Source organism: Osmia bicornis, chromosome 14 (assembly GCF_907164935.1).
Source record: "Osmia bicornis bicornis chromosome 14, iOsmBic2.1, whole genome shotgun sequence".
In the NCBI taxonomy this organism is placed as follows: Eukaryota; Metazoa; Arthropoda; class Insecta; order Hymenoptera; family Megachilidae; genus Osmia; species Osmia bicornis.
Genome location: NC_060229.1, coordinates 5,413,237 through 5,436,751, shown reverse-complemented (window position 1 = coordinate 5,436,751; position 23,515 = coordinate 5,413,237). Strand labels below are relative to the sequence as shown.

Below are 23,515 nucleotides of genomic sequence, written 5' to 3'. Positions count from 1 at the left end.
TTTAACCCTTCTCCATTGTGTTATAATCGTAGACAAAATTTTTAATCAATCGGAAAATTCAACCCTTTTTTCTCTAAAGAATTTTTATGTGTAATAACTGTAAAATAAACGTGTCGTGGAGTCGCATTATCTAAAAATGATAGAGAACCGTGTTAGAAGCAACTTTGAACCATGTTATTTTGAACATTGCTGGTGCCTCGTAGAAGACCAACCTGTGAACCGGTATTGTTATGGTAATTCGGTTCAATTTACATAAAAATCGCCCGTAAATCCTGAGCTCACAGTTTCTCGTCCATCAAACGCGAGGCATCGAAATCACATGCTCTTCTCTTTTTGCGTCCAACGTTGATCGAGGATCCTGTAAATACCATTCATCCCTTTATAAAAAAAAATGACGCACAGAGTATACAGCAAAAAGGGCACTACGGATACTTCATACGTTGGATATGAATATTAATGATATCTATAGAATTCCTTCATTTTCTTTGAAAAAATAAAATAGACGATTCAAGTTTGAATTCATCAAAATTCGATGGATAAAAAGAGATATTCAAAATTGCATATTTCACGATCGGTAGGATACCGTGAAAATGTCTCTACGGGTTTGAAAAATTAGGAGAAAAGTTGTGATAAGTTTGCGTTAAAAATCGACGGCCCATTTAATAACGTTCTTGCAGTCGGTTCCGGAAACAGGTTTCATTTTGTGAGCATAAATCTGCATGATGGCGCGAATTTTTGTTGCGAGTTCCACGAGAAACGGGCGGATAAGAGTGATAGAGCCCCACCAGTCGTCGAGTTCATTAGAGTTCTCCCCGTATCGTCTACCATAGAATGTGGGCGGTTAAAAGGGGCTGTAAAACCCTGGCCAGGTATGATCGATCGCGAACATTACTTGTCGTTATAGAAGACACATCGAGCCGCTCGTGGAAGAAATTGACGATTTGTATTCGTGAAGGGAGGACGATTAAACATCGTTATCTTTTCCTGATTGCGTGCACTCGCTGCATAAAGTTCGATGGAATTTTTGTTCCTTTCAAATGGTATCATTTTGGTTTAAAAGGTGATTGTAAATTTATTTAGAAAAAAAAAACACTGTCCAATATTTGTAATTTTTAATTTTGAGATAATTAATACAATTTTGCAAAGAAGCAAAAATCTAAAATTTCAATAAATAAAAATTTCATTTGAAAAATAGAGAAAAGTTATTCAAGATCTTCGATCATGACTTCTTGTGTAAGTTGTAAATTTATTTAGAAAAAAATCACTATCCAATATTTTTAATTTTTAATTTTGAGATAATTGATAAAATTTTGCAAACGAGCAAAAATCTAAAATTTCAATAAACAAAAATTCCATTTAAAAAATAGAGAAAAGTTATTCATGATCTTCGATCGTGATTTCTAAAGTGCAATATTCTGCACCGATTAATCTTTCAAGCAATTCGTTTCCAAATATCCGGATCATCATTTTGTAAAGGTTCTCTGCAATCAGCCAGACATACGGTTTTTCTAACTCGTCATTGAAATATTATCAACGTTAAAAAAAGAAGATGGGTGTGCCCTCGATAGTCATAAACGCGATACTACATGACTGATGAGCCCCGTACCTTTTATCACCCTTCCGTTCTTGGGTTTTTTTTTTAACCCAGAGTCGTTCATTACACGTGACATCTTATTCATTGAGATCACTCGGGGACAGGTGAATTTTTCAACAGGAATGATCCATCTTTTGTCAGATGGATATGGAAAAAGTAACTTCTTTTGTCGAGGAAATATGATTTTCATGATATTCCATTTGGAAAATTTCAACAGTTCTCCTTTTGTTAGATCATTCCATATTAAATAATTTAATGATATAAAACGCGTATCATTTTTCCAACAAATTTTTATTCGCACGAAATAATTATAATGATAGAATATTTTTTCTTTTCAAGTTTTCCCGTTTTTTACAGGGTGGTTCTATACATTTTTGCTTAAAAAAGTTATAAAAAACTATTGTTCCCAAAAGTAGAATGAAAAATGAAATTTGTAATATTGCTCTGGGTTTTTAATTACAAAAAGGGAAAGATTAAATATATGAAAAAAGTTCCATTCACTAATTGTTGTATGGTGTGTTTTATTTTATCGCAGGTCATTGCAAAGCTTTGCGCTAATGAACACCAAATATTTTTCCATAATTAGCGTATCATTTTCTTTTTGTCACAGCTCGAATGAAATTTTACGGTTTTAATTAACTTCCTTTAAACGTTGAATATTACTAAAATAAATAACGGATATATCTTTATAATCGTCGACTAAAAACCAATTAAAAAATCTTCGATGTACCAGAAGAAACGAGATGAAATGAAAATTGACACGGTTGCCGGAAGAATTTACGTGTCAGCGGAGTCAGAAAAATTTCAAGTGAAATTAAGTTTGTAGGTCGATCGATCGGTCGGAAGAGGAACGACATTCTGCCGGATGCTCTTGGCCCATTTCGCGGGCATTTGTTTCACCGGTCCCGGCCTGGCTCTCCCCCGAATTGCGTTCTAAATAATGCATCATTCGTCGGAACGTTTGGCCAGTATGAAATATGCCGGGTATAAAAGTGATGTAAGAGCCCGGGGCTTGTTCGATCGGCGCTTCTATGACAGCGCGTGGCGAAAGCCTTTCATAAGGCGAGAAAGAGAAAAATGAAGCACGGCTGCTGGTTCTCTGGATATCTAGCGAATTTGCTTGTCACAAGGAACTATGATCGTTGCATTTGTCGTAGAATACTGAAAGGTCGTAATTCTTCCACTCAAAATGGAGCTTATTTCGTTGTCTCGCACGTGTCGAGCAATTCTGATCGAGAAAGATATATTTTCCTACATTTTTCTATCACTTCATGCTTTCAGAGGGTGAAGAGACGAACGAGCTATTCCTTCAACATTTTTCACATACTAGGAACAGTTATTGAACTTAAAAATAAAAAGTGTACCCATAGAATTCGTATCTTGTTGATTTATAAACAAGGAAATGCAACGCTGTACAATTTCTTTTGTTCCATAAGTGTACATTTATTCTCATTCATTTGTCTTCCATTGTTCTTCCAACCCTCTCAATTATGACAGTGATTTAAGAGGCCTTGTTACTCGATCGTAAAGTTAGACTAGGCAAGACTATCCATCCAAATGTGTTGGCTACCCATAAATCTTGTAAGATCACGTTGTTATTCCTTATTTTACTCGTTGACAACCATGCTCTTTTCCATCCTCGATACGATGATATTTTTATAGTACGCGTATCGACACGCGATATTCGCTGTTTCGGGGGTGAGTACGGAAGGGTTGACGCTCGTGCCGATACGTCCTGTCGAATATTCCTATGACAATTGAACATGTCCGATTTGCCGTGGCCAGTCGCGATCATTTATTTAAACAATTTTCACGGTTCCATTCTCTGGCGTGGTGAACGTGAAACGCGGTAAAGGGATTCGTGCAGATTTGTTCGACTACCGCTCTTTTTGTCGGATTCCAGAGAATGTCCCAAATGTATTCGATATTTTGTCGTGGATGATGTTAAAATATTTTTTACTGGTCTCTTTGATATTTCAATTATTACTTTTAAACCTTCGTATCTTCGTTTCAAAAACCATTGTAAAATGCACATCCCACTCGATCTTTTCAAAGCTCTTAATTAACACCGCGTTATGGTCAGAAGAATTCCATGACTGCATGACGATGTCGAAACGTCCTTCGGTATTTTCTTGAAATGAAAGCGAGCCGATGACGAGTAGCAAAGATAAAGATAGAAACACGGCAGAGAAGTATCCGGGTAATTGTGTAAAGTTCAACAGTGAACAGAGGAGAAAGTGGAAATCTTGGATGGTGATTAAATAAACACCTTGTAGCAGGCAAATGAAATAATATTTAACGCGTTGTTATCGATAACGTTAACTATAAATATCGATACGATAATTTTTCGAACACGTAGCTTGAAGGAATGGATAAGTGATGTCATGTGTACTTAACTGTTATGAAATGCTATGTTGTCTATGGGTGATCAATTATTGATGCGAATGTAATACCGGTTGCAACGTGTGACGTTGTTTCTTTGAAATCCTGTTAGTCGTTTCGTTAGGGACATTAATGGCAATCGTTTTGCCTGGCTATTATTGGAGAATCAGGCGTGATGTGTTATGAAATTGATTTCATATTGCTCGAGTGATTAGTCTTCCGTTAGCTACTAAAGTGTTTGATCAATAGTCTCTTATAGTTCGTCATCAATGAAAATTCATATATGAATTTATCAAGTTGTATAGGTATAAAATCACAAGACAATTATTGCAGTATAAATCTTTTATTTCGTGGAATTCAGTGTTTCATTGTATAATACATGGAGTATCTGGTTAACACGTTGGCTGCTATGGCGATCAAAGTGTTAACCCCTTCACCTATGATTTTTTCGATAATTGCATCAGACGGAGCTAATTATTTATTGCTTCAATTTTGAAACAAATAAAGAAAAATGAAATATCATGCATCCTTGACTGAACAAATTAGAATTGGAATTAAACTCAAAATTCAATCGTACTAAAAATACCAACTGCTATTCCTCCAACTGCCCCCTATTAATTACAGAAAAGACATGGATTAAGGTTTTGCTTCTCCAAGCATGAAAATTAATTAGATTGCGTCGTAAAATTATTTTCTGCCAATGAGAAAATACCAAATTTAACACATTTTAACTGTTAATTGAATCACGAGTGTGAGACAGTGTTGTAGGGCAAGGAGTTAAATGATTATTTTACAATTATTTTTACACTTACAAGCACTTATTATTTTTGTACGTTAATTATCAATTTTTCTTGTTTTCACGACACGACAAACTTGCAATGTCTGTCGATGCCGATGTATCAAGAATAGGAAACTTTTCTACGATAGGAAAGTCTGTCTTAAATTGGCAAACAGAGAGAAGCTCTGTCCAGTCGATTCCGAACCGTTCGATCCCGGAGTTCTCAGAGAGAAGGAAGCTGGAAAACTTTTCCTCCGTTTGCCTCGATAGAGGGGTCCGACTCTCCTCTTCCTTGGTAGATTGCGTTTAATCAGAATTAAGGATGTACTTGTGGAGCATCGATGGTTCGAACGGTCGATGATCTTCGTCTCATTTGCCCGATTCGAGAGAGTTTAATCTGTGGAAGGACTTCTTGAACGACTCGTTCCTCCAGTTGAGCTTAAATTCTACTCGGTCGATATCAACTTTCTCGAGGAACACGATTTACTTCCAGTTAATGTCCCTTCGATATTCCATCTATGTATTTTCTCGATAAAAGCTCCGCCATAAACATGCCCTGCTCGATAACGTGAGAACGATAGAAAATAAGAAGGTGGAAACATTTTCAACAGACTTTCCATTTCATTTTCAAATTTTCCTTTAATTTTCTCTTCTGAAAAATGAAATTATCTACGAAAATAAGAAAATCCTCCGTGTAATTTCCAAGTAAAATCTGTCCGATTTTACCATTCGTTTCAGAATTCCTATTTCGATGTCGGTTCAATTCTTCTCGCACGAGTTTCGATAACTTACGATTCCTGGCCGGCTTGGCCAGTGAATTCCGGCCGACGAATTCCCGTAGGTGGACCGATATTTATGGTATCCGCAATTCGAAAACCGTATGGAAGGAAGCAATTTGTTCGCTGGTCGATACAATACACCGAACTCACGGTAATGAAACAGGGAATCGTTTTCTAGCTGCACCAAGCAGCATGGATATTTCACTCGTTGCACTTCCTCTGTATCATTACACAAATATTTTTGCCTTCAAAATGGCTGCGATATATTTTGGTGTATTTCAAGAATTGAAATTACAGAAAATCAAACCCGAGAAGAAGTTAAAATAAAAGTAATTTATTTCAAGGGCTCGTTTACAGAAATTAACAAGCTAAAGTGAACTAGAGCGAGATTCGCTCTAGAGCCAACCCTTTTGGGGCCATTTCCGGTGCGACCGGAAATGGCAAAAAATTTTTTTCTGCCATTCACCGAAATTTTGACCCACTAAACGTTTGGCCTGTACAAAAGTGACAGAAAGATTATCAAGATTTTCAATCTTAGAAACGGGTTGGCTAATAATTACAGAAAAGACATGGATTAAGGTTTTGTTTCTCCAGGCATGAAATTATTTTCTGCCAATGAGAAGATAAATTTCCCAACCGGAGACAGTCCGTTTGCACGAAGTTGGTGAATTGCATTCTTATTCATTCGGCAATGGTGTACAATATCCAAGACTGTCGCGGAATCTTCGAAGAAACGCTTGTTCTTCTTCTTCATCGTCAAAGTTTGTCGCAACAGTGAAGTTCGTTGTTTCGAGGCTGACTCGTCCTGAGATAAATTATCTGCTGGTTTTACCTTCAACAGGTGGAACCGTGACGGTTTACGGTTTAATTCCGGAAAGCGTAGAGAATCCAGCATGCTTTCTTCTGTGTTATTGGAAAGATTGCAGGTTGGGAAGGGTCTTCGACTTTCGTGCAAAGGTCATTGAGAACGCTGAAGAACAGGTTTGCATATTTTGTTCGCGCTTCGTCCGTACTTTTTGTACCATTTTCAGAACGAGTTTCTCTCGTTTGTCTTCTGTAACCTTGCTTTAGAAAACTGTTAAAAGAATTCATAATATAATCAGTTTAACCTAATTCATTATCTTAATGAATCTTACCAGCATAATGAAATTAAAGATACAAATAAAAATAATTTTAAAAAACACAATATTAAACATTTTCAAATAGAAAATATAAGGATCATAGTTCTAATGTTAAAATATTACTATTAGAATTTTAATTAGAAATGCAGTTATAAAATAATTAATTACCAAAACGAATTAATTATTGCAAAATTCGAGCTTAAAGGTTCTCCAATAAATTCCAAGCAGCTGTTGGCGTATCGTTGATCCTGATAAACATATTTGCCGCGTAAAGGTTACAGCTTTGTTTGGGTATTCTCCTTCTCTTCACCTTCTCCTACTACAGAGGTACACAGGTGTAGCCGGTCGCCATACGCTTTCAGTAAACGCCCGGTCGTCGTCAGGTATGCCGGCTCTCTACGATCCGGGCTCCTCGTCTTTCGCGTTTCCTTTGTTTCATCGTGTGTCGACCTCGTGGTCAGTGAATCCGCAAGTTTTGTGAGTGATTTTAACGCATGGACGGAGAAACTTAAAAAAACGAGCGTGGGTGTTAAACGAGACGGTCGACGGATTCTGAGTCACCGGTTCAGGGGTTCGGTTTCAAGACACGTAAGTAGTTTAATTTTAAATTAATTTGAATATCTTGATTCATGAATTATTGTCGAAAGTTTTCGTGGAAATTTTTGTATCTATTTATATGTTCCCATTATAGTCATATGATTCACAGTCATTTTATCTGAGAATTATCAAAATTATTTGCAATATTTTTGTTTTATGACTGCTTTTTGGGATTATTTGACAGGTTTTTATTACAGCTTTGTGATATCTCATTTTTGAAAATTATTCGTTTATTTTTGCTTGACGTTTTATGATGATATTTTCATGTTTGATGGTATTACAATTGAATTTCGTTGATTTAGAGCAGGACTTAAAATGTTATCTCTTATCAAAAGTAGAATTTATTCTTCAATGCCTGGAATTTGTTTACCGAGTATTCGTTTTGATACCATGAAACATTTGAACTTGATTTTGAATTTCTTAAAAATGATAAAATGAATTAGGGAAAGGAGATCAATGATTTATTTTCACGTTCAAAAAGTAGCAATGAGAAGAATGATTTCTACGTTTTCAATAGTGATTTCATTGACGTCTATGAGTAGTAAACGGCCTATCCGGTTCAATTATACCATAGACGAGTCGGTTGAACCTCGTCAAGGTTTCTATAGTTGGTCGATCAGTAGCTTTCCTCGATTCGACACTACTTCAGACAGGTTTATTTACATACGTTTCTCTCGATAGAAGACTTTATTAATTGCTTACCTAGAATCCTAGTTACCAACGTCGTCGATGGTTTTCCCTCTTTAATAAGTTTTTTATCTGGTCATTGGTGTCGATTGAGAGTTGAGTCAGCGATTGTGAAAGGATTTTTTACGAATTGAATATTTATTTCTATCGTTAAATAATTGATTGTGAGTTAGATTGTTAGATATCGAGGACAATTTCTTGGAAAAATTTGCAACCAAGGATTGTTTTTAAAGATCTTATCAGTAAATTATCTAACATTGTTTCATGCTGAGATTACCTTCTTGTTACAATTTCGAAACAGCTTTATAATTGTTTGATTTCTTCTTATCAGCTGTATTTTTGCAACATTTGACACGTGATAATATAATTAACTTGGAAATGTGAGAATTGTTTCAGGGTGATGAATAAATGAATGTAAAGATAACGTAATTAATGTAACAAGTTAAATGTAAATTGAAATGAATAAGAGATAACATTGAACTCATTATTCATTGCGTAGCCTGAGATTATTTCTCAAATGTTTTCTTTGATGCATTTAAAAATTTCTATCGTTACAAACTTCTATAAACTAGGTTACCTTCTTATTCATTAATAATTAAAATTGACTCATCTCTTTTTTTATTTTCTATTATTTATTAAGAATACCATAAAGTACAAAATGATTTCACTTTAATTAGAAATAATTTTAGTTTTCTTATCTTTTAAATTGCAAAACAATGTGAAACACGTTCTCCATACAATAATGATTTTAATATTGATTGATAAAGAATGTTATTAATCAATACCACGTATCGTCACGTTTACCCTGCTATTCGATAGCAAAGTATTGCTTAACACAATTCCAAGGTCTCACGTTTAAAAAGTGAGACAAGCGTTAAAAGTAAGAAAATAGAATTATATTTGAAACATTACAATGGATTGAATTACAAAAATGAAAGATAAAATTTTTCTATCTATCTTCATCCGCATCTTGCGGTTTCATAATCCTCGGAGAGTAAGAAAAGTATGTATGTAATTATCGCATCAAAGCGTTAAGTAGTTCTCATTCGTTTAACGAGCTTCGCGTCTCTTCATCCCTGTCTCTGCATCTTCATCAAGAGAAGATCTACCCTTTCGTCGCGATGACTGCGCCGGAATACCCAGTAAATTCGAAATACTCGGGTGTCTGGAACGTAATCGTTGAAAAACCGAATGGAACGCTTCACGATCTCGTCGCCGACACCTTCCTCTTCGTGATTCACGCGAGAACGAAGCGTTTTCGAGGCGTGTTGATTGCGTTCCACTCGCGAATCCTCGTCGCCGCAGCGATAAATAAGCCGCTTATGCCGTAATCTAATCCGTCGAGCTTCTTTGGCAAATTCGTCGCGAAATCGTGTACACTCGCACGAAGAAGATTGCGCTGATAGGGCTGCCATCCCGACTACCATTACCGCGTTCCTGAAAGATACAGCACAGTTTCTGCTGAATCTGCCCTCTAATGATCTTGCTAGGCTCCGGTTGAATAATATTCTCTGGCATGGTGTTTTCAAAGTAAATAGATGAACGCCGTGTGAGATGATGCTTGAAATATGTCTGGCTATTTGGAAATGAGGATTTTGCGAATTTTCAGTGTTTTTATATTTTTTGGTATTCATTCAGTTATTCCATCCTATAATATGCAAATTATATTACGAGGTCTCCATATTCTGTTATTTGTAATTTCAATAACTTTTGATTATAGTTACTTTCAGTACAAAACATTTCATTCCATTTCAACTAGAAACTGTCCATTAACTTAATGGATTTATGAATTTATTCAGCGACTAATTATTGCACGGTATAATCAGATTGAATATTTGATCAGCTTATCGCAGACATTTCGCCAAACTCTATTCTCTCTCGTGTTCTGACAGCAAATCAGAACTAATATTTATGAGGAAGTACTAATTCTCTGTTATCTTTGTTCAGCCTAGAGCAAATTAAACGAGCTTAACTTTATGATTGTCCCGTAAAATCTATAATTGTCTCCAACTTTCGCAACTAGAAATGATAAAAAGAAGAAAAGTATTCTATGAGAAGTAATTTGGTAGAAGCGATCAGGATGCAAAACCGTGTCAAATTTATTTCCTGAATTATTTGCCAGGGTTAATTAAGCAAACTTTGCTGATTCTCGGTGTCTTTGATTTCTCGGAGTAAAATCGATCGTTTTATAGGCAGATTGCTTTCCGCTACCATCTGTTCCCTACATTGCAACGCTGATTGGAATTCGTCCAATTAAAGCAATACAGGATTTCAATACCTGCAAAAGATAACATTTCAATCATTACCTCAGGTATCGAATAAGTTTCCGAATGGCCCCCATAAAATTCAGAACTCAGGTTCGGTATATAACTTAAATTGACTACAAGAAACCGACTAAAGTTGCTTTCAGAGCTGGATGTCTTATCGTTTTTCAGATATCGTGGTAAGAAATTTTTGTACAATTTTGGGACTACGTATGCGCTATTCGATACTGCGCATACACGGAACCTATTCTAACCGAACCTAACCTTACCACGATATCTCGAAAACGGTAAGACATCCAGCTCTGAAACCAACTTAGGTAATATACCGAACCTGAGGTCTCAATTTTGGGGGGAGGGGCATTCGGAAACACAGCCTAGGCATCTAATATCCATAATACACTTAGGGAATCGATCGCTTAATGGATAATTTAGAGTTAAAAAATTTGTCATTTCCCAAAAGACTTTCTGCAACAATTCCAACGAAGCAGACGTTCCATTGTACTAAATCTAAAGCCAAATTGGACGTGTCCAAATGAACAACAGGACGGAAAAAAATTGCTCGTGAAGCACTCGTGGAGTTCTTGAAAAGGAATCGAAGTAGAATTGTAAACACCACCGGGTACAGTGTCAGCATTGAAATTCATTTGTGCTCGGAGTTGGCCACGTTGGCCAAACCAAACCACGCGAAACGATCGTCCGATTTCAAGTTGGTCAAACGATATCTCTTGTCCAAGCACGAGTAGATAATTGATGTTGACGCAGTGCGGCTTGTCTTATCACTCGGTTTTCCGTTTATCGTATCGATTCGTGAACACAACTACGAACGGGCTAGTACGCGAATACCGAGAGCAGATTTTCACCCGGTGAAAATTCGAGCCCCGTTGAGAATGAACAACAAAGTGGATCTTGAAAATTTTTGTATTCTATCATGTAACACGTCGCTCGAATCATTTCTACCGTGATCCCGAAATAGTTGGAATTGTTTTTGATAGTTTTAATCTAATTCAAATCAAATTTTTATATCAAATATTTTCAAGTGTTCCTATCATTCAGTGATTGATTTTTCTGTAAATTAAATGTATTTTATTTTGTAAAATAATAGATAGCTACACAATGAATATTTTTATATCGAAATATCTGTTCAAAGAGTCATTATTTCTGGATATAAATATCGCAGTACAGTATTAATATTCGGAATTAATAACAGCACTGTTGCAGCTGCAGTTATTTATTACGAATAATCGTATTTTAATCCGCATCGTACAAACGGATTTTCGAAATTTTCAATTATCATCACGTAACAATGTAAATTGATATTATACAAAACTGTATTAAATATAAAGTTAATTTTGTTCATGGTTTTCCCTTTCATTGAAGCCGCATTTTGAAAGTACGATTAACAATGCAAATTCTTCAGCATTCGCTCGATTCCTGTTCGTGGTTGCATGTCCAAGTTTATGCCAACTACCAAAACTTAAATTTCTGGCGTCATTTACAATCACGATGCTGTTATCACCGGTGCGATCTTACGACATTATCGTCACGTACGGTATAAGCGTGCAATGAAAAGGGAGTTTATCGTTGTCCTATTGCCCCTGTTATGCCGTGATATCAGCCAAAATTTACTTGCCTTATTCCTTTATATTTCTTTGTTATTTGACTATCTGATATCAACGTTCCTCGCATCGTATCATTATCAAAGTATGTAATTAGAATGTTTCAGTTTGAAAAGTGGTTGATTTTAAAACTTGCAAAGTCTAGCATGATTTCATAACATAAAATTATTAAATTATGGCACTTGTGGCATGCCAATTTAAAGCTTGAAATTTAAAGAAAAAAAGTATATAAACTTTTGTCAGATATTTTTGTTTGTGAAAAGAGAACCTTTTAATAACCCAAGTGCCCATCAATTTCACCATCAATTCATGAATACACGCGAAACATGAAATAATCTGGTGGATAATGCAAGATAACGGGGTTCGTCGAACAGGTGGTCAAATCGATTGTAACTGTACTTTAATCAAACGAGACGAAGAAAGTTTGCGCGAATCGGCGTCCAAGAAGTCAAGTCGAAACAGTTTCTATCTTTTATCCTCTCGAGAGACGTTTCTGATCGCGATCGGTCCATCAAATGGCACTAATTGCGTTTCATTGATGAGCTTTTAAGACCGGCATTCGAATGCATCCCACAGAGTCGCTGGTAGCTAGACCACGGCTTAATTTGCTCGCGTAGAAACTGGGATTATGATCTTAATTCCCTTTCAAATTGCTTCTGACTGGGAGCTTGACTCCCACGTCTGTACGTGTGTGTTTGTGAACGCGCATTTCAATCGATAGGAGGCGTTACGATGTACATTTCAATGGGTCTCCAAATTTATTCCCGTTAGAATTTGCCTTCGAACCCAATGCATCGAGTACGATAAGTAGAGATATTTTTTTAAACACTTATTTTAGAAAAAATTTGCATATTTAGACAGGGCTTTAAAATTATTTTTGGGGGTATTATACTGTGAAGTTATTGACTGCAAAATAGGAATAAGAAAATTTAAAGAAAATATGATCGTTTGAATAATGATAGTTTACAAATATTGATTTTACCAGAAGACTGTGTTCTAATTAATTAGAGCAAATAATATCTCATCCATTGTAATCAATTAGTGTGACCAACATGTAATTGTTCTGTACATTCATTTGGGTAATATTGTCGATAATCATTCAGTTCAATAGCTTGTTTCAATTATTCGCTTCAATTCCTTCCCAGAAATACCTATTTCAATCGATACAAAGTATCGAAATAATTAATATTTTTATTATTACATTCGCAAAAGTGTTGTTATGAGCGCAAACAGGTTACAGTAGAAAGCACTTGAGACTTTTTCAGCGATTCGATGAAACCAAGTTCACAAGGGCTCTTCTCTGCAATGTTGTCCGCTACGAATTGTAAGTCAATTTTGAAAGTTCAAGTGTCTCCTACGAATTTATAAAAAGAAGTACTTTACAAGGGACCAGTTTCATTAAAATAGTTCAGTGTTTCATAGTTAAAATAACGCTCTTATGACAAATGATTCCAATTTCTCTCTTTAAAATAAATAAAACTTTCCACGTTCAAACTATTGGTTAATAAATATTTACAATGTATCTTAAGATTTACTCAAGGTCCATACTGCAGGAATATTTATTACATTCTTAATTCCTTTCAGAAGTAACGCTTGATTACATAACAGCTGGTTAAATAACAAAGAATGACTGAAATCCTTCCAGTGTGTAAATCATTGTAATATATTAACTTTCTCTTTTAAAGAGCTTCTTCAAAATTATTCTGCTGCAAGGGGAATTAAAAAATTCTTATATTCAACATTGCATAATCGTATTTTAGCAACGATGAGATATTTCTTTTCTTTTTCTTTTTAAACTGAAAATTGGTAGTCAGAGGAATGAAATATTTAAACGCAGCCGTGGCAGGTCATCGCGGGGGATTTTCGAAAATTCTATTTTCTCGCGTTCAAAAAGTCCCCTTTGAGCCGCGGCTAGCCCGCAGTATCCGGTTCCGACCGGAAGGGGACAGTCACCGTCCACGAGGTCGCAGTTTTTCGCAGTGCGCGAGTCCTTTGAAACATCCGACTCCACTGCAGAGTTTTCCTACAGGGTCGTTCTAGTTTCTGGCGGATATCCAAAAAGCCTAGCCCTTTGCTAACTTTCGCCCACCGCCGTCGTCCTTCTGTTATTCCCGCCGCTCGTTCGTGACATCGAGTGGCCGGATTTATATCCGGCATCGTGTCTCTGTTCGCGTTCCAGTTGTTTGTTCCGACGTTCCCCAGACGCTTCTCCGCTCGTCTGGGCTTCACTGCGACGATTCTTTCTTGATTAGTTCGCAAAGTTACTTTTATTTCTCTGCAGAATTAAACTTTCCATGATAAAACCTTCGGGGGCATTTGAATTCGAACGATTTAAACGGATCCTCTTACTTTTAATCGTTTTAACACGTTCAGCTTTCAATTAAAAGAAAAACTGGAGCTTGTATAAGTTTTATACCTTGATGAACGGATGAATCATTCGAACCGAACAGCGTAATTCGATGATTACCGCAGTGGTCCTGCTAATTGCATCGCGCGGTGAAAACACCGCATGAGAAAGATTGCTCCGCGAGCCTCGAAATTCCCTGGCGAAATTTCGCCGCTAATAAACACCGCGATCCGTTGCGATGTAACCCCGCGGTTCACGTGTAATCCCGATAATTGGCAGAAATTCGAGGCTGCCTCTATCGTGTTAGCTGCGCACTTCTGACACCTTCGCGACTTATATTTTTCCAAATATCACGTGTCATATTATAAACTCGTACTTGAAATTGAATCTGTTTGAAATTTTAATGAATTTCCATGGACCTATGTTCTGTACATCACTTTATATTAAATGCTACATTTCAAGCATATTTTTGTTTTCTATAATAATTCATCGTTCCCACGACAACTACCAGTAAATTGGATGTACAAGTTTCGATTACACGAATGATAACCTCTATGGAGTTGCATTGTCGACGAGGAATTCTGTATTGCGATATCTACTCGAAGTAGTTCCTATTGTTCTTACAGGCGAGCGAGCAGAAAATCAATTTCGTTGATCTAAATGATCATGTCCGTCCAGTCTCTAGATCTTTAAGGCGATGTTGGTGGATCGATAAGGATATAGGATAGCGATCAAATTTTTCATTTCACGCGTTACATATAGGAGTCTCTAAGAAGTGCCATTGTAAATTCATTAAGATGATCTAATAAACGTTGTTTTAAAATGAAATCGCCTCCGATGAAAGTTGTACCTTTTGGAACGTAGACATCCAAATATTTTCGGGAACAGCTGCGTGTTTACCGTGGCAAAGAGAAATTGCACAATCGAATCGTATTGGATCCGTCGACATTCCTCGGGACTTTCTTCGCGGACGAACGCTTCCTCGTAAAATATCGCGAGATACGATAGGTCGAGTGTTGAACTATGTGTGTCACGTGGCGAAGAGGATACCAGAGGTCTGCACGAGAGACCTCCGTCGCCATTGGGAAAGTGTGCCATCGAAAGGTCAACGTTTACTCGTTCCCCAGTAGAAGGAAACGTTTTCTTCTTCTTTCGTCAGGATCGAAAGATCTTTGTACTAACCGTTCTCGTTTCGATTCCTTTTCCACGATGCTTTCGCGGACATTTATCCGTCTGTATGCGCAAACACGGAGGGTGCTTTCCGTCGAATCCTCACGGTGGAGTGTTTTTCTCCTCAGGGATGATTTCTTATTTGTTTTCCTGGGTCTGTGTATCGCATCGGGAACGAAGAAAAATTGAAACTGACCCAGGTAAGATGGTATAAGAGTAGGCACTTAAGCTTTAAAATATCGTAAAGAACAAAGTAACACGTAATTAAAACGCTTTTTAATTAATTTTTGACACAGATACCTACACTGTACACCGGTAAAAATATGATTGAACTTACAGTGGGTGATCAAATTATCAGAGCCACTCTGTTTCATTTAATTCTTAAATGAAAACCGAGTTATTTTTTTTAAATTTGTAGGAACATTTATTATTAGTAATAAATGTGAATTGACTGAACGTTTGGTAAAAGTATGGGTCAGAAATAAAGCCATCAAAATGAATTGCTGCATCGAAAGTATGTCGAAAAGAATTAAGGCAGTAATTACGAAATTAAAAGTTATTCAATGTAAATACCTTAAAATTGTGGCTCTATTTCTATAGAAACACGAAAAACCTACTTTTCATACCATGGCTCTTATAATTTGATCACCCACTGTAGCTTCAATATGCAAACTCTTTCACTCTAAGCTTCAGTGCGTACTCTTATCGACTGCCTGCTTACCCTATAAGAGTCAACAGGATGATCAGTGTAAAAAGCGATATAGAGAGGTCAGAAGACGAGCATCTACCTAAAGGGAATACGAAAGACCGATGCAGAGATAGAACGGAGGCAAAGGTCTTTCGCAATTACTGTGATCCACGATGCTGGAAGTGATCTGTTCTGGAAAACTGGTCACGTATCTTCGGGCCGGACACTCGATCGGAACCTTTACCGTGTCCTCTTCGCTTCTTGTCCATTTCTTCGATGGATCAGGAGCAGGATTAGAGGAAGAGTCCATTAAGGGTAGCTACAGCTGCAAAGCCACTCGAGCGTGATCGTGATCGTGATTGGCGATCGGCCAAGAATCCGCGAGTAGGCTCGCGATTTGTCCGTCTGCCCGGTACATCGGGACATTAATAAAGGTTTGTCGATATCGAGTCGCGTTTGACGGTTTCACGAGCTCGTTTCACGGCATTTCCACCGGCACGTTCCACGGCTGTTTCGATTTTAGATGTCTGATAGGGTACTACGTGAGGTTTAGCAAGCTTCCTTCGATTCCTAACGGAGGATTCTTGTGGTTAGTATCGGTAAAAGTTGAACCAACCGGTTATCGATTTTATTCGAAGAAATTTTCCACGTGGGTTTGACTTAAACTTCCTTTGACACGTCTCGATATTTCACATCAGATTTGAAAATAAATTAATACATTCGTTGCAAATTCATAAGGTGATAACGGTTAGTAATGTTTGCAACGTTTGGACGCAAAGCGTCGCTCCACGTGTTGGTAATTAGCGTAACGATGTATGCAAGCGTGCATTACAAGCAGATTGCAGGCATTACGAAATTGTCCGAATTACATTCAGAAATTATTTCGATGCACTCGATTAGTGTTGCGAATTAATGGCGATAATTTAACGCGTGTCCTATTAATCGGCATTCGCTTTGATTTAGATCTTCCCGCGATGAAAGGGAACTCGTTATGGGGATTCTATCTGTTCGATGATCGCTGATATTCGAGGATTGATTTAATTCTTCAAATTTAACTTCTTCCCGTTTGTGCAATTAAATTGCTCAATATTTTAAATCGGTTGCAGTATTATCGCTACGATAAAATTACTCGCATGAAATAACGTTCTTTGTTGAAATTAATTATTGATGATAGAAGTGACAGATTCAGTACTTAACCTCGTTTCTCAACAGAATCATCTTAATTTAATTTAATCACGAGTTATTTCGACGAACCTCGTGGGTTCTCGTGATTCGATGGTATTCTTCGCTTCCCCATCAGAAATTAAGCAATCTTTGCATTAACGTGTCTCTCTGATGACACGATAGTTCGAACTTTCTCTGATGGTATGAACATTCTCTTTTAGAGATTATATATTAACGAACTGTTAATTATTTTTATATTAAGAATGATTGTAGACGATAGGTTGATAATTAACGTTCCATTTCTGTTTTACATCATTATAAAATATTAACGAAGGCAATTGCTTTAAAACGATGCAAGCTTTTGGATGATCTAAATATTTGAGGATCGTCTTATCTTCTCTCTTGAAAATCCTAAAAATACCACTTATCTCCAAAGAAAAGAAAAGAGTATTTTTATTCCTTTTTGCAAGGATTAATGATTTACATTGGCCAGAAATTACATCGTTCCTTCTACACGTAATACCCTCGATTTTTATTCTTGTTCGGGGAGCTGTTAAAATAGAGACACTGTTATTACACGTTACACAAAATGGAGTGCTATCAAGCCCGGCTCATTGTTACAGTACAGCGAACGGTAAGAAACATTCATAAAGATCCGATGTCACCAGAAGCTAATTAACTTTAACCGACAATCAACTCACCCGTAACAAATTTGCGATGAGGAAACCCCGTAATGCGATCTCTCCACTGTCATATTGCTTCATTTTCTTCTCGAGGAGCGTTTACGAGCAGAAACTCGGCGAATCACGGGAATCATCCTTCCCTTACGATGTAACATGAAATTTACAGGTCCACAAAGTTTCTTACATCGTTTGCACAAAATTTCGTTAAATTTTCTTGAATTGCGGGATTTTGAAAGGAATGGATCTTCAGTTTTAGAAAATTACAAATCTAAATTCTTGCAGTTAATTATATATTATAATTTTCAGTTTTCATTTTCCGTGGAACGGTGGTATATTATCCGTCAAACTTATACGAGATTAAGCTGATACATGGTATTGTAACTAATAGCAACTAGCGTAATATCTATTGTTCCCCCAGCAATTGTATCTTGTCCTGAAACTTCATTAGACCCCTTATTTCTATCCCTTGCTCGCGCCGCTGTTTCGTTATCGAGCTATGTAATTAATGCGCCGATATAGCAGTTTAATTAAAATGTGGAATGGAGAACAAATTTGAATTGTCAAGTCGATCGTTTCCCGATATTGATATTGCATAATATTTATTAATATAAATTCAACGTAATTTGAATTTTGTAATAAATTTATCGATGCCGATGAATTGATTATTATTCGAAATTACATTAGGTTAATTATGTTAGGTGAAGTTGTACAATGCATAATATTAATTTATTATCATATTAGCTTAGGGAACTGGTGCCTGCAGATGAACTTTATTCATTAATTTAAAATTGAATCGTGGAATTCCATAAAATACAAATTAAATTAAGTCCTAATTTAATAATTTTAATTATTCAGGATACGATCCCTCCATGTTTCAAATTTCGATTTTCACTTACTATTTTGCAAAATAACGTAGTTTAAATGCCGTTTAAGAATTTCCTTTTAGTTATTCGATAATTTATTCAAGCAATAAAGAAAATTGCTATGATGTATCTATAATATTGAACTACAAGTTTCTTGGGCTTCTGGAATCCTTTATAGGAAGATATTTCTTGAAAGAAAGAAGAAGAGGAAGGAGCTCCCTAATATGGGTAGAATCTTCGATCGTGAGGGGGTTGTTTCGCGGAAATAAGATGATCTCGGCGTTTTACCTTCTTCGGTTCGTGTCTGGCTTCTTTCGACGAAATTTATCGTCCCCCCTCTCCCTGTTCCTTGTGCTGTTAGGAAATTCTCGCTGCGAAGATAAAAGCAAAGTTTCCTGGGTCTCTGGGCGGTTAGAGTTTCTGCACTACGTCGTCCCTTACGTACACGCATAAATCTAAGGATTATCGCGGTTTCATATGATCCCGCGTTGAGGTTAAACCAAAGAAAGACGGTTTCCATGGCGAACCATTGGGGTTTGCTAATCCGAAACTCCTAAGCGTAATTCGGACGAGAACAATGTTTCCTGAAGAAAATGAAAATTTTGCTTCAAATGAATATTTTCATCTCTATTATCTCATTAAAATCTTAATCAAATCTTAATAAAATTTGAGATTTTAACTTCACGAAGTTTCACTTCACAAAATACAGTCAAAATGAACTTATTATACAAAATTGTGTGTTAAAAGGCATTCACAAGCTCTCTGTCTATGTGTTCATATTTCACAATTAGTCTAACACTTCGTGAAAAAAAATTAATTACTGAAAACATGCAAGAAATGTCAGTTCACCTTCACACAGAGTGTTTTTCAAAATTTCATGAATGATGCCATCAACTTTGGTCAATTTTTTCATATAATCAACAATAAAAATTGTTTATTTTTTTACTGCTAGTTTTTAATATTTATAATGTTATTTCAATTATTTTAAAGTGAAATTGACGACAAAATACCATATTTTTTCATAATTTTTATTTCTGAGAAGAAAAGGGTTAAGAATCTCTCCTCGTTACCTGAAATTCTGAAGAAAATCAAGTTTAAAGAAAATTCGAAAGAATCAACTGTGAGGAAGTCGCGTGTTACCAAAAATTAAACTCTCGAAGGATCGCAATGGTTAGCGGAGCTCGTAAGTCCGGAGAAACGAGACGTCAACCTGATTGTACGTTTCCTCGAGGGCCCCGAGGATGTGTTGGTAGAAACTTGACGTGAGCGAAGTTTTCGCTAGCAACCGTCTTCTTTATCCTCGGCCGACCGTTTGCTATCGTAATATAGCCATAATTCACGCGAGCATAGAAAGAGCGAAGAGATTAGAGTCGGTTTTCACGGGAACGTTTTGGACGAAGGGGTTGCTTGATGCATTCGTTGCTCGCCCGAGCGAATTTCTTCGGCGTGCCAGGAACAAACCGGCCCATAAAATTAGCATTTTAATGCTGATATCACTCGGCAAGGTTGTCTGATATTTCGACGAAAGACAGTGTTCCCTGTGTTGCTGTCTCTTCGTCTAGTCGACTTATTGCGCGAACGAGGAGGAGGCCGTTTCCGGTAATCTGGCTCGGTGCAATGATCCGTGTGATTACGTTATTGTGCAACAAGTTCGTCGAGTTTTTTGCCTCCACGGATTTGAATATCGCTGGGAAACCGAGACCGCTTCCGGACTTCTAATTCGTTTCTCAAGCTGAGATTACGTCCTTGCTCGGCAACTGTTGCGTCCGGTTTTTGGTTGGGTAATAATCGCTTTCTTCGTGGATTTTCCGGTGTTTGTTTCCAGTGAAATTTCTTCGTTTAAATAATATCCTTCCAGGAAACGAATTCCGTGGTATCGGTCGCGGTGATTTCTCAATTCAATCAGCATTTATTTAATGATCCCTGCTTCGCCGTCTCTTTCTTCGCGCGATGAATAGAGTTCATCGCAATTTCGAATTGTCAGGGGTTCTTTTCTTTCGTTCGAAAAAAAAAGAAAGAGAAAATGAAAGGAAAAAAGACACACCCCCTATTCAATGACAGCAGAGGCTTCGTGCATTAAGGTGGGGCTGGTTAGCCAGAAGAGAAACGTAGATCATAGAATGAGATGCAACTTCGAATGAGCCTCCCTGATTTTCATTTCGCGTGTTCACCAACCGTAGGGCTGCCGTTTCACCAAGGTCCTTCACCCTCTTTAACCATCCCTTAAACGTGATGTGGCTAATTACCAGCGTGATTGTGACCCTGCCTGAACGTATGACTGGAATTAAAAAGAAGCCAAGTGAAAACGCGGATCTTCGTTCAATTTTCTTTTCATCAATGCTCGTTTCGTGAACATGCTCGCTGAATCGAATCATTTGTTTGATAACTTCGAACGCATAGGTAAATGAAAAGTGCATCCGTTTTCATCGATGAACTCTCTTTTCGGAGAATCTTAGTTGCTTCGCTTTTGCTAATTAACACGTTCTGTATAAATTAATTTCTCTGAGAAATTAATTTACAATTCTTAATTATGAAAGAATGCGATCATAATATATTCGTTATTTGTTTATTTCTTATTTAATTAGCCGAATATTTATATAGTCTTATTTAATAATTATTTTTTTGTAAATTAGTCGAATCGTATGTTTAATAGCAGTTTCAATTTTCAGACTTTAAAAATTGCATCCCTTTAACCTTACCGCAGGTTTCGCCAACAAAAAATTCCGTTATTTAATCAGCTCGCCACAGGACTCGCGCTCGAACCACGGAGAGAAACCCTGAAAACCCAAAATTAATCTGTTCAGGGTGGAAAAAAGGACGCGGACGTCCATCCTGTTTGTTCTTTCACCTCGGTGCAAAAACTTCCACCCTCTTCTGTCCAACCTTCATTTTCTCGCGTACGTTGGCCCGCGATCGAAGGTAATTCCTCGGCCGGTTCTCCGGCGAAACCGCGACAAACGCTCGGCCTGCCCTTTAAAAAACAGCTTCGAGGGGTGAAATGTAGTTAGCAAGTTCCATGGCCGAGCCAGAGGGGCGGGTAAGTCTTAATTAACTCGCTTCACTGGTAGTTCGTACGAGCCTTTGCCTTTCATCCCTCTCGACCGACCTTACCCTTAGTCTCATAAATCCCTCTTACGTGGATAGTTTTGTAATCGTGAGCCGACATGGGAGGATGATGATTCACGATAAATTAAGGTAAAATAATAGTGCTGTTTTCTCTTTAATTAAAATGCCTATTTTATTAGGAGTCCACCCCTTGTGTTAATACAATAATTGAAATTAAATTCATATACACAGTAGATATTAATTAGAATTAATTAACGTGTTGAAAGTTAGGCCACTCTAGAATTTTGAAAAAATCGAAATTTCTTTCTTGCTTTTGTTATAAATAATTTTCTGGCGATTTTTTCTTGAAATTTTATATTTTCTCTTAAAAAATACACCATTTTTGCAAAAATCAATATATCAAAAAAATCCTACGTAGTTCGGTAGCTGTTCTCATATATAATCGAAAATATTTTGGTTTTTTATCCTAAGTTAAAAATTGCAAGAGCTTGCAAGACAAAAGAAAAGAAATGCTGCAGAGCCCATATTTTGACTTGAATCACTATACAAAAATTAATTTTTAAAGTTTATTAGTTGTAAAATAAAGGCATGTTACAGAATTTGGATTTATTCCAAAAATTTCCAAAATATGCCTATTTTTTCTTGTTCTAGAGTGGCCTAACCCCTTAAAGAATCATCCCTTTTCAATTCGTAATATTATTATCTATCGAACCTCGTTGCGCACCCCGGACATGTTCCACAGCCGTTTTTCCTTCGCTAAGAATCTTCTCGCAAACAAAGATTCGTCTAGCTGTTGGTTGAATCGTTAAATCCATTAACCCACGGGGCGTAGAGCGTCGGGGATATCGAAGGAAGAGGAAGAAGGAGGCTCGCACGTGCATCGCGTGCCAAGTTAGGAAAGAAACTTCGTTATGAGAAAGCTCATCGTTGTACGACAATCGTGGTTGTACGATGGTTGGGGGTGTAGTTTTCCATTCGAACATCTCCCGTTCTCCTTTCGATGAAACTGTTTCCCTGTTACTTGTCATCCTCCCCCCTTGCCCTTTACCCTCCACGATTCTCATTTCCAGGGAATTTGCATTGATCGCGAGTATTGCGTTTCTTGAATTCGTTCCTTCATTCGTGCTTTCTTGCTCGCATTCAGGCTCGCCTGTGTACGCAGAGATCTTACGGGGTTTATGGTATCCCCTGTACACTTGCCAGGGGATCGATTATTCGATTTCGAGGGAACAAGTTTCGTAATCGTTCGTCGGGGAATTCAGAAGGAAATTGAAGAAATTAGGAAGCGTTTGCTCGCGTTCGAAGTTAGTCGATTTTATTGAATCGTCGCAAATATTTCAAGCATTTTTGTGAGAAATATGAAAAATGTAATTGCACGTTGGATAGTTTATACTTTCCCTGAATTTATTGAAATCTTCCGAGTTTCGTTTTAAGCCGGGATTATAGACGAGTGCACGGGATAGGAAAGACTAGGTTATATATTTTGTAGGAAAGAACCGGCTGCTTGAGACGTGCCGGAAGTTATGGGTTTAATCTGTAGTAAGCTTGCCTTAAATTTGTTGTTTCATTGTTAATCGTTGCACGGGCTATTTCTCAGATTGGATAGATCGAGAAATTCTGCGCCAGTTTGAATGAAATCGAGCAAGGAATTATAATTTACAAAATGATAAACGTAGCTTTCCAATTATTGATAGAGAAATTTCATAGTTCAATACA

The 23,515-nt window shown here is 37.1% G+C and overlaps 1 protein-coding gene across 8 annotated transcripts in view; it reads left to right on the top strand.

The window, feature by feature from the left end:
- The window catches only part of LOC114875900 (putative polypeptide N-acetylgalactosaminyltransferase 9), a 183,463-nt gene that overhangs the window by 53,151 nt on the left and 106,797 nt on the right, over window positions 1–23,515 (top strand). For 3 of the 8 annotated variants that reach the window (XM_029186732.2, XM_029186729.2, XM_029186726.2), the window contains exon 1: window positions 7,023–7,242. The exons of 4 other annotated variants lie outside the window; for them this stretch is intronic. The gene's annotated coding sequence lies outside the window, so the exon portion shown is untranslated. Of the gene's footprint in view, window positions 1–7,020; window positions 7,243–23,515 lie in introns of those variants that run through there. One more of the 8 variants, XM_029186733.2, reaches the window with a different exon arrangement.